The sequence below is a fragment of the Ornithodoros turicata genome, chromosome 7, assembly GCF_037126465.1.
Source record: "Ornithodoros turicata isolate Travis chromosome 7, ASM3712646v1, whole genome shotgun sequence".
Classification (NCBI taxonomy): domain Eukaryota; kingdom Metazoa; phylum Arthropoda; class Arachnida; order Ixodida; family Argasidae; genus Ornithodoros; species Ornithodoros turicata.
The window spans coordinates 40,188,891-40,200,925 of record NC_088207.1 but is presented as its reverse complement, the minus strand read 5'-3'; positions in this window follow the sequence as shown (position 1 = coordinate 40,200,925).

Below are 12,035 nucleotides of genomic sequence, written 5' to 3'. Positions count from 1 at the left end.
CGCCCTTTTCGTAACACTTATGCAGTACATAATTGTCACAAAAAAGGTGTACGCCTCCCTTTCTAAACAAATCAGGGGACAGAACCATGTCATTCGGGATGGTGGTTGGCTAGGCTGGTTCGACTGAATGTGGCGCGGACTCCACTGCTTCTCTTTAAGATGGGCCACATTTCGTCACCCAACTGCCCCACCTGTCATGTTGAAGGAGACATTCCGCACCTTGCTGGTCCACTGCACCCGTTACCGCCAACATCGTCTTCTCCTGCGGTCGCGCATGGCTTGCCTCGGGATTTCGGAGCTCCGCTGCTAGGCCCTACACAACATAATCAGGTGACAAAGGCACTTGTTCAGTTCCTGAGGATCTGTTGCCTTCTGAGTGAACTGTGATCAATTTCGCGGTTGTTTTCCTTTCGTTTGTCTTCTTTTTTTTATTTTTTTTATTTCTCTGCTGGGAATAGCAAGCCGCCGTAGCGCGGGCTAATCTTTCCCTCCTTTTATTTATAAGGATATTCCCCGCACCCCCACTATAGCGGCCGATTTTTCGACATTGGTTTTTGGCAGGAACGTTTTATAACGCCGAAAATGTTCGACGGAATAAAGAAATGCGCCGACTTAACGTGACAACTAACAAGTGTTTAATCAGACGTTCCGTCCGTCATACAACGGATATCATCAGTGCCGGACTGAATGCGACTGGTTATCGACTCTCTCATTCAGTCTGACACTGGTGATGTCCGTTGTGTGACGCACGAAACGTCTGATTAAACAGTGGTTGGTTGTTACGTTAAGTGGGCGCATTCCGTCATGTGGCTTCTCCCGGCTTTTGGAAAATTTTTGAACATATTTCGAGTTTTGACAAAACATGCAGACGCCCAAGAATACCCGCCTAATCTCCCCATGAATCAATGCCGGAAACGCGGAACCCCAGCATAGCTGAGGAATCCTGGCAGCTTCCCATGTGATGTTTCCTCCTTTATCCTCAAACAACTCGCTGGCTTTTTCCACTTTTCAACTTTACCTAGATCTAGAGCACATTCTTCTCCATTGCCCACACTACCAACCTTCCCGAACCGTACTCTCCGGATCCCTTAACGAGCTGGACTCTCGCCCCCTCTCTCTCACAAAATTGCTTAGTCCCTGGCCACATCCAGCCCACCAACGTTCTGCCCTCAAAGCTCTCTTCGCATTTCTGGATACCGCAGGACTTCGATCCTGTGTGTAGCAATGTCTCGGTATTTCATTTTACTTTTTCTTTACTCATCATGTGATTGCAAATTAACATGCTGACTGTCTCGCTTTGTTACCATTGCGTCAATTGCGAGTCGAGTACTAATAAGATTGAGAAATGCTTTTTCCCGCGTTGGGGTCTAGTTATTCGTTATGATCCTGACGTCACCACTGACCCAAGGACAACAACAACCGTAGATGCTAACGATGAGATGGATGAGAACACGTAACATTCTACAAAGACGCACACCGAGCGCATGCGGCATACGATATGAATTTTCTATAACCTAGAGCAAAAACAAGGGACCTGAGCACCACTGCAAGGTTGGTTGGGCCGAGACAAACGATGGGATCACGACGACGCACCAAGGTTTTCGTGCATGTTTGCTCCGCCGAGCATTCCAACGCGCGAAACGGGGATAAAAAAAAGGAGAGGGAGAGAGAAAACGGGCCTCGAGAGAGAGGAGACACAACAGAACCCGGTGGTTTATCCTGATGAGAATTTACGAGACCACAAAGACGATATGATGTGAAAGTATATTAGGAGAAGGGAAAATAACGACTTTCGGGAAACACATGGTCCGTGCCTCCGGCGTTGTAATATTCATGTCATATTGGAGGCTTTGGTTTATGTTTTTGGTTATGTTATGGAATTTGGCGGAGAAGCAGTTTGGTGCTCGCTCGCACAGTGATGCGGGCCTGACATTTCGCATATAGAAGGATGACAGTAAGTACAGCTATGCCTGACAGTTTGAAGGAGTTGTGAGGACCGATTTATTCGAAAGAAATATCAGAGGAGTGCGCACAGCAACTGCAGATATAGCGACAGCAGACAGAATATACTAACCACGGTGTGTGTTTACTGATCACGGTAATATTCAAACTAATGAAGGAATCGCTAGAGTATAGAGGTTGTACAACATTGTGAAATGCTGTGTAATGTCATTTGCAATGCGGAACGTAGCCAATTATAGAGTGGAATATCCTACCGAACGGTGCGATTATCGTCGGCTTCAGAAACACCCGTGATGCTTTGCGAGCTTTAATTATTCATTAATTAATTAATTAATCACAAGTACAGCTCCACTCTAAAAACAGACCTGACCCATGCCGTCATCACTTTTCCATCATTTATTGTTGTTGTTGTCTTCTGGCCATCCACCATCCCGAATGCCCTTTATGACACTTATGGAGCTCCGTTAATTGTCACAAAAAGGCGTATATATACTGTACTTCAGGAGTGTAGGAAAATTGAAGGCAAACAGAACTGGGATATGGGTACACGCGCTAATTCCACATAATTTCCACGAGCGTCTTGGAGCTATACGAACGATCATATATTTATGTAAGCCACTCAGTGTGAAAGAGAACTATACACAGAGCGCGTGAAACATTTTAGGAGTCAAATAGCGGCAAGGAAGGTTTCGTTGAAGCAAAAAAATAGAAAAATAAATAGACGTCCCTCGCATCCATCGGACGCTGGTGCTGCATCCTTTCTAATCGCACTCGAAACTTTTCTGACTTTGCGAACCCATAACGAGTTTGCTTCGGTACGTTGCGCAAACCCATCGCATTGCGTTTCCACGCTCCGTCGCGTAAAGATCGCTGAAACTTGGATGGTGCAGCGGCATCGATTACATGAGCGCTGTAGTATTGTATCGTCGTGGCGTCTGCAGCTTTTGACACAAATGGCGCAGACACAGAAAGGATGGTGACGTGGGATTTCTGTCTACTATTGAAGCTGACCTCTGTTCCATTTCCTCCTGAAGTATCGGTGAAAAAAAGTGCATCGCTATTGACAATGACAGCAGCACTACGTTTGAAATAAGAGACGGCGTGAAGGGAGCACTGTCCACTGAACTATATACAAGTTGATCAGCACGATAAGGCAGTTAGAAAAAAGCTGGCAGGTTTTCCTCTGCGTATACGTATGCGATTTGAGGGACGAATCAAATTGGCTACGAATACTAGGGACACTGAGCGTTACAGCACACTGAAATGGCGACGGAACGGACATAGCTCACAAAATACAGGGTGAATTTAGCAAAGGGTACACATTTCGATTGAGTCGTAAGAAATATAAGATAACATTTGTGGCGCTTCGAGCTCTGCAGACTGATAGTTATTCGCCTGACGTTTTACCCTTATTTTTTTCAAATGCTATCGCTTTGTAGAAAAAAAGTTAGAAGCAAAGCAAATTCTCATCCAGTGCATTTGCTATTTCCTATACCGCCCGCAAACCGCAATTTTTTCCTCTGTCTGCTTCACGTTCATATCACCACGTATATAGGTGGCGCTGCCTAGGGACGAAGCAAAACAAAAACCTATGGAACAACCAACAGCGCCCCCTATTTTTTGCAGCGCCCCCTATACGTGGTGATGTGAACGTGAAGCAGAGAGAGGAAAACATGGCGGTTTCGGGCGGTATAGGATGCATGGGGTGAGAATTTGCTTGGTTTCTATCTTTTTTTTTCTACAAATTGATCTTGTTTGAACTGTATCTGTAGCGCCAGAGACGTCACCTTCTATTATTACGACGCAATCGAAGTGTGTAACCTTTGCTAAATTCACCCTGTATTTTCCCATATACTCAGGCAGAATGCAGCGCCGTAAAATATGTTCCACAGCACTGAAAGCGCTGTTCGTCAGATGACGGACATGCTGAACGGAATGACATTGCGAAGACTTGAAGGCCACGTGCTACGCGAAGCCTACACAATTATAAGAGGGGTTCGAACCAAACTGATGGCTGAAACGAATGTTCAACTGTTCGTTACTTCCAACTGCACTCTCGTACCCATATTGTCGTTCCGAAAAACATCATATTACCTCGGGCCATCCCGTGACGAAAAGAAAGGGTCCCTAATCCGATTTTGCTCCGCGAAGCTACAATTGGACGGCACAAAACGGTCATAGCAGTCGTAAGCCCACTCGAGGTGATTTCTCTGGAGTGCAGTATTTGGGCAATGGACCCCCCACGTGAAGCAGTTAGACACTGAACCACTGTCTCCCGAACACAGAATATATTGTAATGTCTTGCTACTACAGCTAACAAAAACAAAAACAAACAAAAAAACACCCAGAATGGTACCGTCCATGATACGTATAGGGGAAGCTTACCACCGCATAAAATAGACCGATGCTATTTTCGGCAAACTGTGCGACTACAGCATCATCTGTCACCATGCTGAAGAAGTTCGTGACGTCAAGCGACGTCACGTGACGTTGAAAAAAATGGCGGTCTGCCTGCCAGAAAGGCGGCAAAGAGTCCTAAAACAAAGAAGGACAGGTGGGACTAAAAAAAACAGAAAACAAAACAAACACACACACACACACCGAGAGGCCCCGTAGAGAGCTGCGAGGTTTTCACATGTTAGCTTGTTCTGTGAGTACTGAAATTTCCGCCTTTGTCGTTAAAGTACTTCTATGAGATGACTTTCCTTCGTGAGATCTAATAGAATCCTTTTGATTTTTCGCCGTATCAGCACTGGCACGTAGGGGTAGATTAGGGATTCCACACTCTAAAACTGAACTTCACCGCATAGCACGCTGTGCGACACTTCTGATTCGAGGAGAGAGGGCGGTGTACGTCTTTTTGTGTCAATTACAATGTACCTAAATTGACACGAAAGGCTTACGCCCACCTCTCTCTTCGAATCAGAAACGATAACCCTATCATTCGTGGCAATGGTAGGCGCACACGTAGTGAAGTGTGCTACGTAGCTGCTGCTACGAAGCGTGCTACGCAGTGAAGTTCGGCTAGACATATGTCGGCACAGTTCCCTCAGAAGTCGGCCCAGGACGCACATTCCCCCAGGGCGTCAGTCGTGACGTTGCGCACCTACGTGAGGCCGACAACAGCGAGCCCTTTCACCAGTACCACCACCACCAACACCATAATTTTTAAGAGTGCAGTTACACAACGCCGACCATCACGCCCTCGTCAACTGACTCTTTCTTTGAGATTGTTCTTGAATCTACCTACCCATATTATATTTACCGAGGTATCACGGACAGATTTTCTTCTCATTTCTGGGGTAATCCTTTATGCTCAAACCTGGATTTTCTTTAGGGGTTCCAATTTCGGCATGTTTACCCTACACTCTTAACGCAGAACTTCACCACATAGCACGCTGAACGTCAACTATTGCACAAAACGGTACCGCTTCGTGGAAAGCGTGGGGCGTACGCCTTTCTGTGACAATTAACATAACTGCGTTAAGTCTCATAAAAAGGCGTACACCTCCCGTTTTTAACCAATCAGGGGGCAGAACGATGTCATTTGGGATGGCGGTTGGCTAAGAGCGTGCTATTTTTTTTTAAATTCCGTGTTAGCACCGCGAAGCAACTGTCGCTATGAGCGCCGTACAGACGTGGACAGATGTTGAAAGGACAGCAGGAAGGAGTGAGGGACAGGGAGATTAGTATGCGTCCTGGGTCGACTTCAGGGAGATATGTTCCGACATTCGCCTAGAGAGTCTGGCGGAAAACCCAGGGAAAACCTCAGACAGCACAGCCGGTGACAGGATTCGAGCCCGCGCCACCTCCCAGTCTCGGCGTGGAAAGCGCGGTCATCCTAACCACTTTGTCACGGGAGTTGGTAAAGTGCGTGCTATGTGGTGAAGTTCTGTTTTCGGAAGTTTTTGTTTGTGAAGTGTAATGTCCTGCGGTCTTGTGTCATCTGCCGTACCCGTCCAGACACTAAGAAAAAAGGGCGTGAAAAGGTGTGAGCTTCTATAGTTACCACCTAGGTCATCAAAGGGTGTAAAAGGGTGGTATAAGCAATTATCATATATCGAAATTGCTACAAAAAGGCGTACGCCCCCCTCGCTCACCGAATCAGAAGCGGTAACCCTATCATTCGTGGCAGAGAGTGAGGCAGTAGGTAGAACTTTACAACCTTTTAGGCATAACATATGCGACAATTATTACCTCCTAAAACGTGTAACTACTCCACCGTTTTTTCTAAGAGCGTAAGTGACGTGCTCTACCGCAACATTCAATTAATGGTTTTACATGATAGTTTTCGTGATTCTCGGCTAACCTTTGAGTTGTAATTTAGAGAAAATAAAAATACCAAGCTTTTGTGTTGAACATACAATGAAGGATGGTCAAGGTTCAATTTAGGAAACGGCTTCCTATATTAGACCACTAAAGCAACGTCTTGAAAGATAAATTTTTACCAAAACAGCAATGTCGGCAATGGGATTGAACCCACCCATTGACACTGCAATTTACCGAGCTAGCAGTGATAGATTTTGTTCTGATCTAGGTCTTCCTCTTTAAAGCTTAAATCCGAATTTTCCTTAGGGGTTCCAATTTGGGGAAGCGTACCCTACGAAACCCCAAATGATCGCAGAATCGACGTTGAACCATCCTCCCATCTGTCCTGTGTATGTGGTGTATTATCATTGCTGATATAATTACACTCTCACCGTAATGAAAATGAATGAAGCCTTAATCAATATTGATTCGCGAATTGGATCCCCCAATTGTCAACGTCGCAGACGCCGTAAGGAGCAAACGCCAAGTCATCCTTATTTTTTTATTTCAGAAGGCACCGTCGCTATAATTTCGTAACTTCTTTTTTATGTAAATGCTGGCACTAATATGAAAAAAAGAAAAGAAAAAAGAACGGCGTTTAGTGACAAATGATGATATTTAAGCTAAGCATCGGTTCAGATTCGGATATGATTCAATTATGGGATTTGCTATGGAACGTGCTTTGTCCTCTGGGGAGTCTGAAAACGTCAATGTTTTTTTTTGTTTTTGTTTTTTTCCTGACAATGGGATGAATACACTTTGTACATGTGCACGACGACTAGGATCAATGCCGTGTATGCAGTAGTCAGTAACAAACATGTGAATGCAACCTATACTTCAAGCTGCATTGCACGTCACCTCGATTCATGTTGGTCTTCTAACTGGGAACTCCATGTTGAGCAGAGCTCATTAGGACGACGCCGTCGCTAATTTGTAGATTTGCGCATTTTCTTTGCCATGGGGGGAGCTAACACACTCGGGGCCCAGGAACGGACTTTAAAAGTGAGACTTCTGCTGTGTCAGATACGGACTCAATCTTTTAGAGGCCCTTGGTGATGCTGTTTCGGCTTCGATGGTTGTCTTTTTCTTGGTGTACACAGACAGCACCAACAAAAAAGACAATACAGACAATTCTCGTTCATTGATCTCAGGTAGCTGTGACCCTTTAACACAAGTGTCCATCTTCTAACAAACAAAGCTCCCATTTTCCTTCGACCTTCTCTTTATCACCAGCAACTTTCGCAGACAATGCACGTAGTTCACGCGCAAGATATAGGCATATTCTACAAAGGCCTATACAGCTTCGTCAGTAGGGCTGTCTTAATTTATTTTCCTTCGTTTTTTTTTTTTTTTTTCAGGAGTGAAACTTTCCGCATTGGCTGAGCAGGCAGACCTCACTTCATTTTTGTTTTATTATTATTATTGAACGTCATTCCTCCTTCCCTACCTGTCTACAGCTGAACTATGATTGCTCACTTGACCCATTAGCAACTTCAGTTTTTCTCTTCCCATCACATCACTACACCGGTGCGCCTGAAAAACAAAACAGCTTTTGAAGTTCAACAAACGCCATTGATAAAGTAAACAACAGCGTTATCCCCGTTTTATCCGATTAAAATAGTTTTCTACCCATACTATTTTTCCTGGTGAAACAGGCCGTACTCCCCCCATGGTATCTCCTCGTTTTACGTATTTGTGTGGTGCGCACATTTTTTTTTTTTTTTACTGTACGTAAAAAAAAACGAGTTCTCACTCTATCGTTAATAAGGGGGATTATGGCTACTTTGTTTGTCGTAAAAATTTCGTTTCGCTGTACTGACAGCTATGATAGATAGATAATTTTATTTCACACTCATGGTGTTGGAAATCAGTGCAAAAAAGCCATGTGGCTATAGAAGGCAAGGTAAACAAGTGCGCGTACGAACGAGGCGACGGGCGAACGCGTTAATTCGTTTAGTCAACAAGAAGACGGTGGGTGCTAGCTCGAACTTTCTGGTTGTCAAGTGCGCGTTATGCATGGTACAGCAATAACAAAGCTGTTATTCAAAACAGGTTTTCAGCTAGCAATAAACGGTGCAGGAGAATTGTTTCAGCGTTTTTCCACATTCTAAAGGGGGATGTCAATATTGGCTCGCCTTTGTTGGTCACCCAGAAGTGGATATTGTCACGACTATAGCCAGATAGCGATAAAGGTTGAAGGAGTGAAGTGTTGGAGGGGAGATAAGCACGAATGAGTGCGATGTGCGCTGGGTGATTTCACGCCGTATCAGGCAGAGTGGTCCGGTCGGCCTCCCAAATTTTTTTCTTGCAAACATATATTAAAGCCTTGTCTCTAAGAGGCATATTGGCGCTGAAAGTAGTCGAAAATAATTGGTGGTTATTTTTTAATGAATCATCATTCAGATATGGGCATTTCGACCATTGCGCTTCCTGCGCAGTTTGACGCTACGTATCTTCATAACTATTTGACATATTCAGCTGAATTTTTTTTCACATATTGTGTTGGGTGGTAGCATTGCATCCTAAGTTGATATCGTTCATTTTACTCGCAAACGTTCTTTATGACGACTCAAAACAAATGCCCGCATCTGAATGATAATTCATAAAAAAATAACCACCAATTATTTTCAACTACTTTCAGCGCCAATATGCCTCTTAGGGACAAGGCTCTGATATATGTTTGAAAGAAAAAAATTGGAGTGGTCGACCGGACCACCCTGCCTGATCCGGCGTGAAATCACCCCGCTGTGGATGGGGGGTACATTAGGGAGGAGGGGGTCTCTGCGCCAAGCCTGCATCCTAGAGAAACCATGGCACGTTCCTGTTCAACCATCAACCCGAATGACGTCCTTTTCTCCCCGGATCTGTTGAAAGGGCGTACGCTCTTTTGTAACGCTTATGAAGTTTTGTTAACTGTCAGAGCAGAGGCGTGAGCGATAGTGGTGTCGTGTACGCTTGCTGATGTTGACGCAACGTCGCGAATTTACTGAAGATTAAGATATGATTATAAGCAGAAGTATGAAATCTGGAACGAGGCCCTGTCCCTAAACTACTTCAGATAACTACGTCTTGTCTAGTGCCACTATAAGTGCTTCTCGTTTTAAGGGGAGTATCGCATCCGGAAACATTTGTTTGAGACAGATGCGGTAAACGTTCTGCACCGCTTTACAATCTACTTAGCCAAGTTTCTCTTCCGAGAACACCTTACCTATAGAATACACGGGTTTTTAAAGATCGGTACATCATCTGCAGCTGAGGAAGCACCAGCGATAGTAACATCATAGTGACATAAGCCAGGAGCGCTGCGCAATATGCTAAATGACAAGTAATCGGTAAATACGCCCGGGGGGGGGGGGGGGGTATACGTTTATTTCCGAAAGGTCTGCCTGACCGAAGGTCGGCTTGCTATTCGCTTACCAGTGCGAGTTCTGACACGATCATGCCACGTGGAACACGGTGTTACGCTCTTGGCTGTACGAACACGTCCGACCCCAACTCAGAGGTGACATTCTCCACAAGCCGATCACACACTCTTCGCGCCCTGCAGACGCCGTCCCATCCTCCCTCCCTGCTGCTCCCTGATTGAACTTGTCCGTGACGTTTTCGCCGATTTCCAGAGAGGGAATTCCGGCATACTCTTAACATCCGCCTTGTGCTCCTTGCCATGCGTTACACCAAATTGCACAGAAACTACTACACTCATTCGCGTCGGATTTTCGGCGTTATTGTCGATTATGAACGTGGAGTAAAACATCACCATAGTTTCTGAGTAGACCTGAACTAGGTTTTTCCGTTCCTGCAGTCCGTCACTTTTAGTACCGGCTAAGAAAAAGAATATCCCTGAGAGACATTTTTCCTCTTGTGGAACATGCCTTTTTCTTGCCTAAAAGATGGGGCAAAACTTTATGATGGGTTCGATGGATTCTGTTACACTGTGCGCACCTTGGGTTGGCTAGCAGCTCTGTATCTTCTGCAAAAGTTGATTTGTGGGCTCAAGTAAATTGTCGTGGTAGTGATGGCGGTACACCGGGTACTGTTGGCCTCACAGATGTGTAGGCTAGTCTCTCATGTGCCATTAAAGGTACCCTAAAGGTGTATTCGCACATGCGTTTCCTGAGGCGGCGCTGCGCCCGCGGAGATGCGCCGTGTTTCCAGCAGTGCAGAGCACTCGCTGACGATCCGAATTGGCTTCCTTCTGCGCCGGCGGGCCTCCCAACAGAACAGCAACACCGCACGAGGATCTTTTGTCCTCTTTTGTATGTGTCTGATGCGACCGTGTATGAATTCATTGTCACCGAAAGTTGTTTGCTGTCTAAGGTGTCAACGACGAGCTGGAAATTTACGCGAACCACAGAATCAACGAAAATAAATACGGCTTGAGTGTGACCATGTGTGTTGGCCACGAACAGGTAAACATGTATCTTGCTTCTTCTGCCGTTCATTCCTTGCATTTGTATTATACTTTGTCACGTATGTCGTTCGGGCGACCGATGATGCAGGCAGACACGCTTCATAATGTAGATTTCGACGAACAGCGCGAGAAGTGTCGGTACAATATTGACGTAGCAACAGCAAAAAAACGCTTTTGCAGGCTGGCGGTTCGGCTATACAGGGTGTCTCACGTAACGTGTCAAAAAATTATATTTCAAAATCTGCACGACGGAAAATTATGGGATCAATGGTATTCGCCTTCAGAGAGTTTTTGCCATCGTGTTAGAACACTTTTATGAATTTTTCGCCATGGGAAATTTAATTTTCCGAATTAAAGTCCGGAAATTGCATAGTCAACGTAACATTTTTTCGACAGATTCGAGAAGCACGGATCAGGTTTAGCCCACCACGGAAAAATTCATTTCGTGGTACAAAAGTAAGGATGGGAAAAAAATTGGGAAAATATCCCATTTCGGACCTCGCAAGTTGCCGCTTGCGATTCGCATCCCGTCAGAGCGCTCCGGGAAGCGACGCATAAAAAGCAGTCGTCCCGCCCCTTTAATTCCATCTCAACGCCCTCATGTTTTCAGTGACAGGTTCATTTGGTGATTGCGTTCATCTTCTTTTGTTGTTCCCATCTTCGTTTTTTCTTTCTTTCTTTTTATCGTTTGCTTTAGTGATACGGCTCTGCATGATATGAAGGGCCGATAGCTCTTCCACGACAATAAACGAGATAAACGCAATCACCAAATGAACTTGACGCTGAAAACATGTCGCTGAAATGTAATTAAAATGTTACCAATATGTGGCAAAAGTTACTGGCAGAAAAAATCCCTTGACCGCATGTCTCTCAGGGGCCTACGGTTTTTACTATGAATTTCTATCATGGTTGGTGGACCACTCTGTAGGTGTGACAGGCTCCTCCCGGCCGCGCGCGAACGCCGAGCTGGCGCCGCTTTTTAAAACGCATGTGTGAATAGACCTCTACCCGAGAAAGGTCATCATGACTTTGGTAGGCATACTGAAACGGAAACAAATCGGAAGGGGAAGGATGGATTCCACGAATGGGCACTTGTTCGCTTCCTCATATTGAACGAAAAGTAGGACCGAAGGTCGCGTCTCTTTCAGGGACCATGGTAATCCCCTCAAGACCGTGGCTTTCGGAACCTTGTTTCGCTTTCAAGACCTCGTTCGGCCCTAGCTTCCAGCGTAGTTCAACTCTACCAAATTGGTGGCGCTGTCGAACACTATGATGTCATTTGTTTACAAACAGGGAGAGGTCTATTAGCCTTAAAGCAGGAGACGATCAATCTCAGAAAATTTAGGCTACGTAG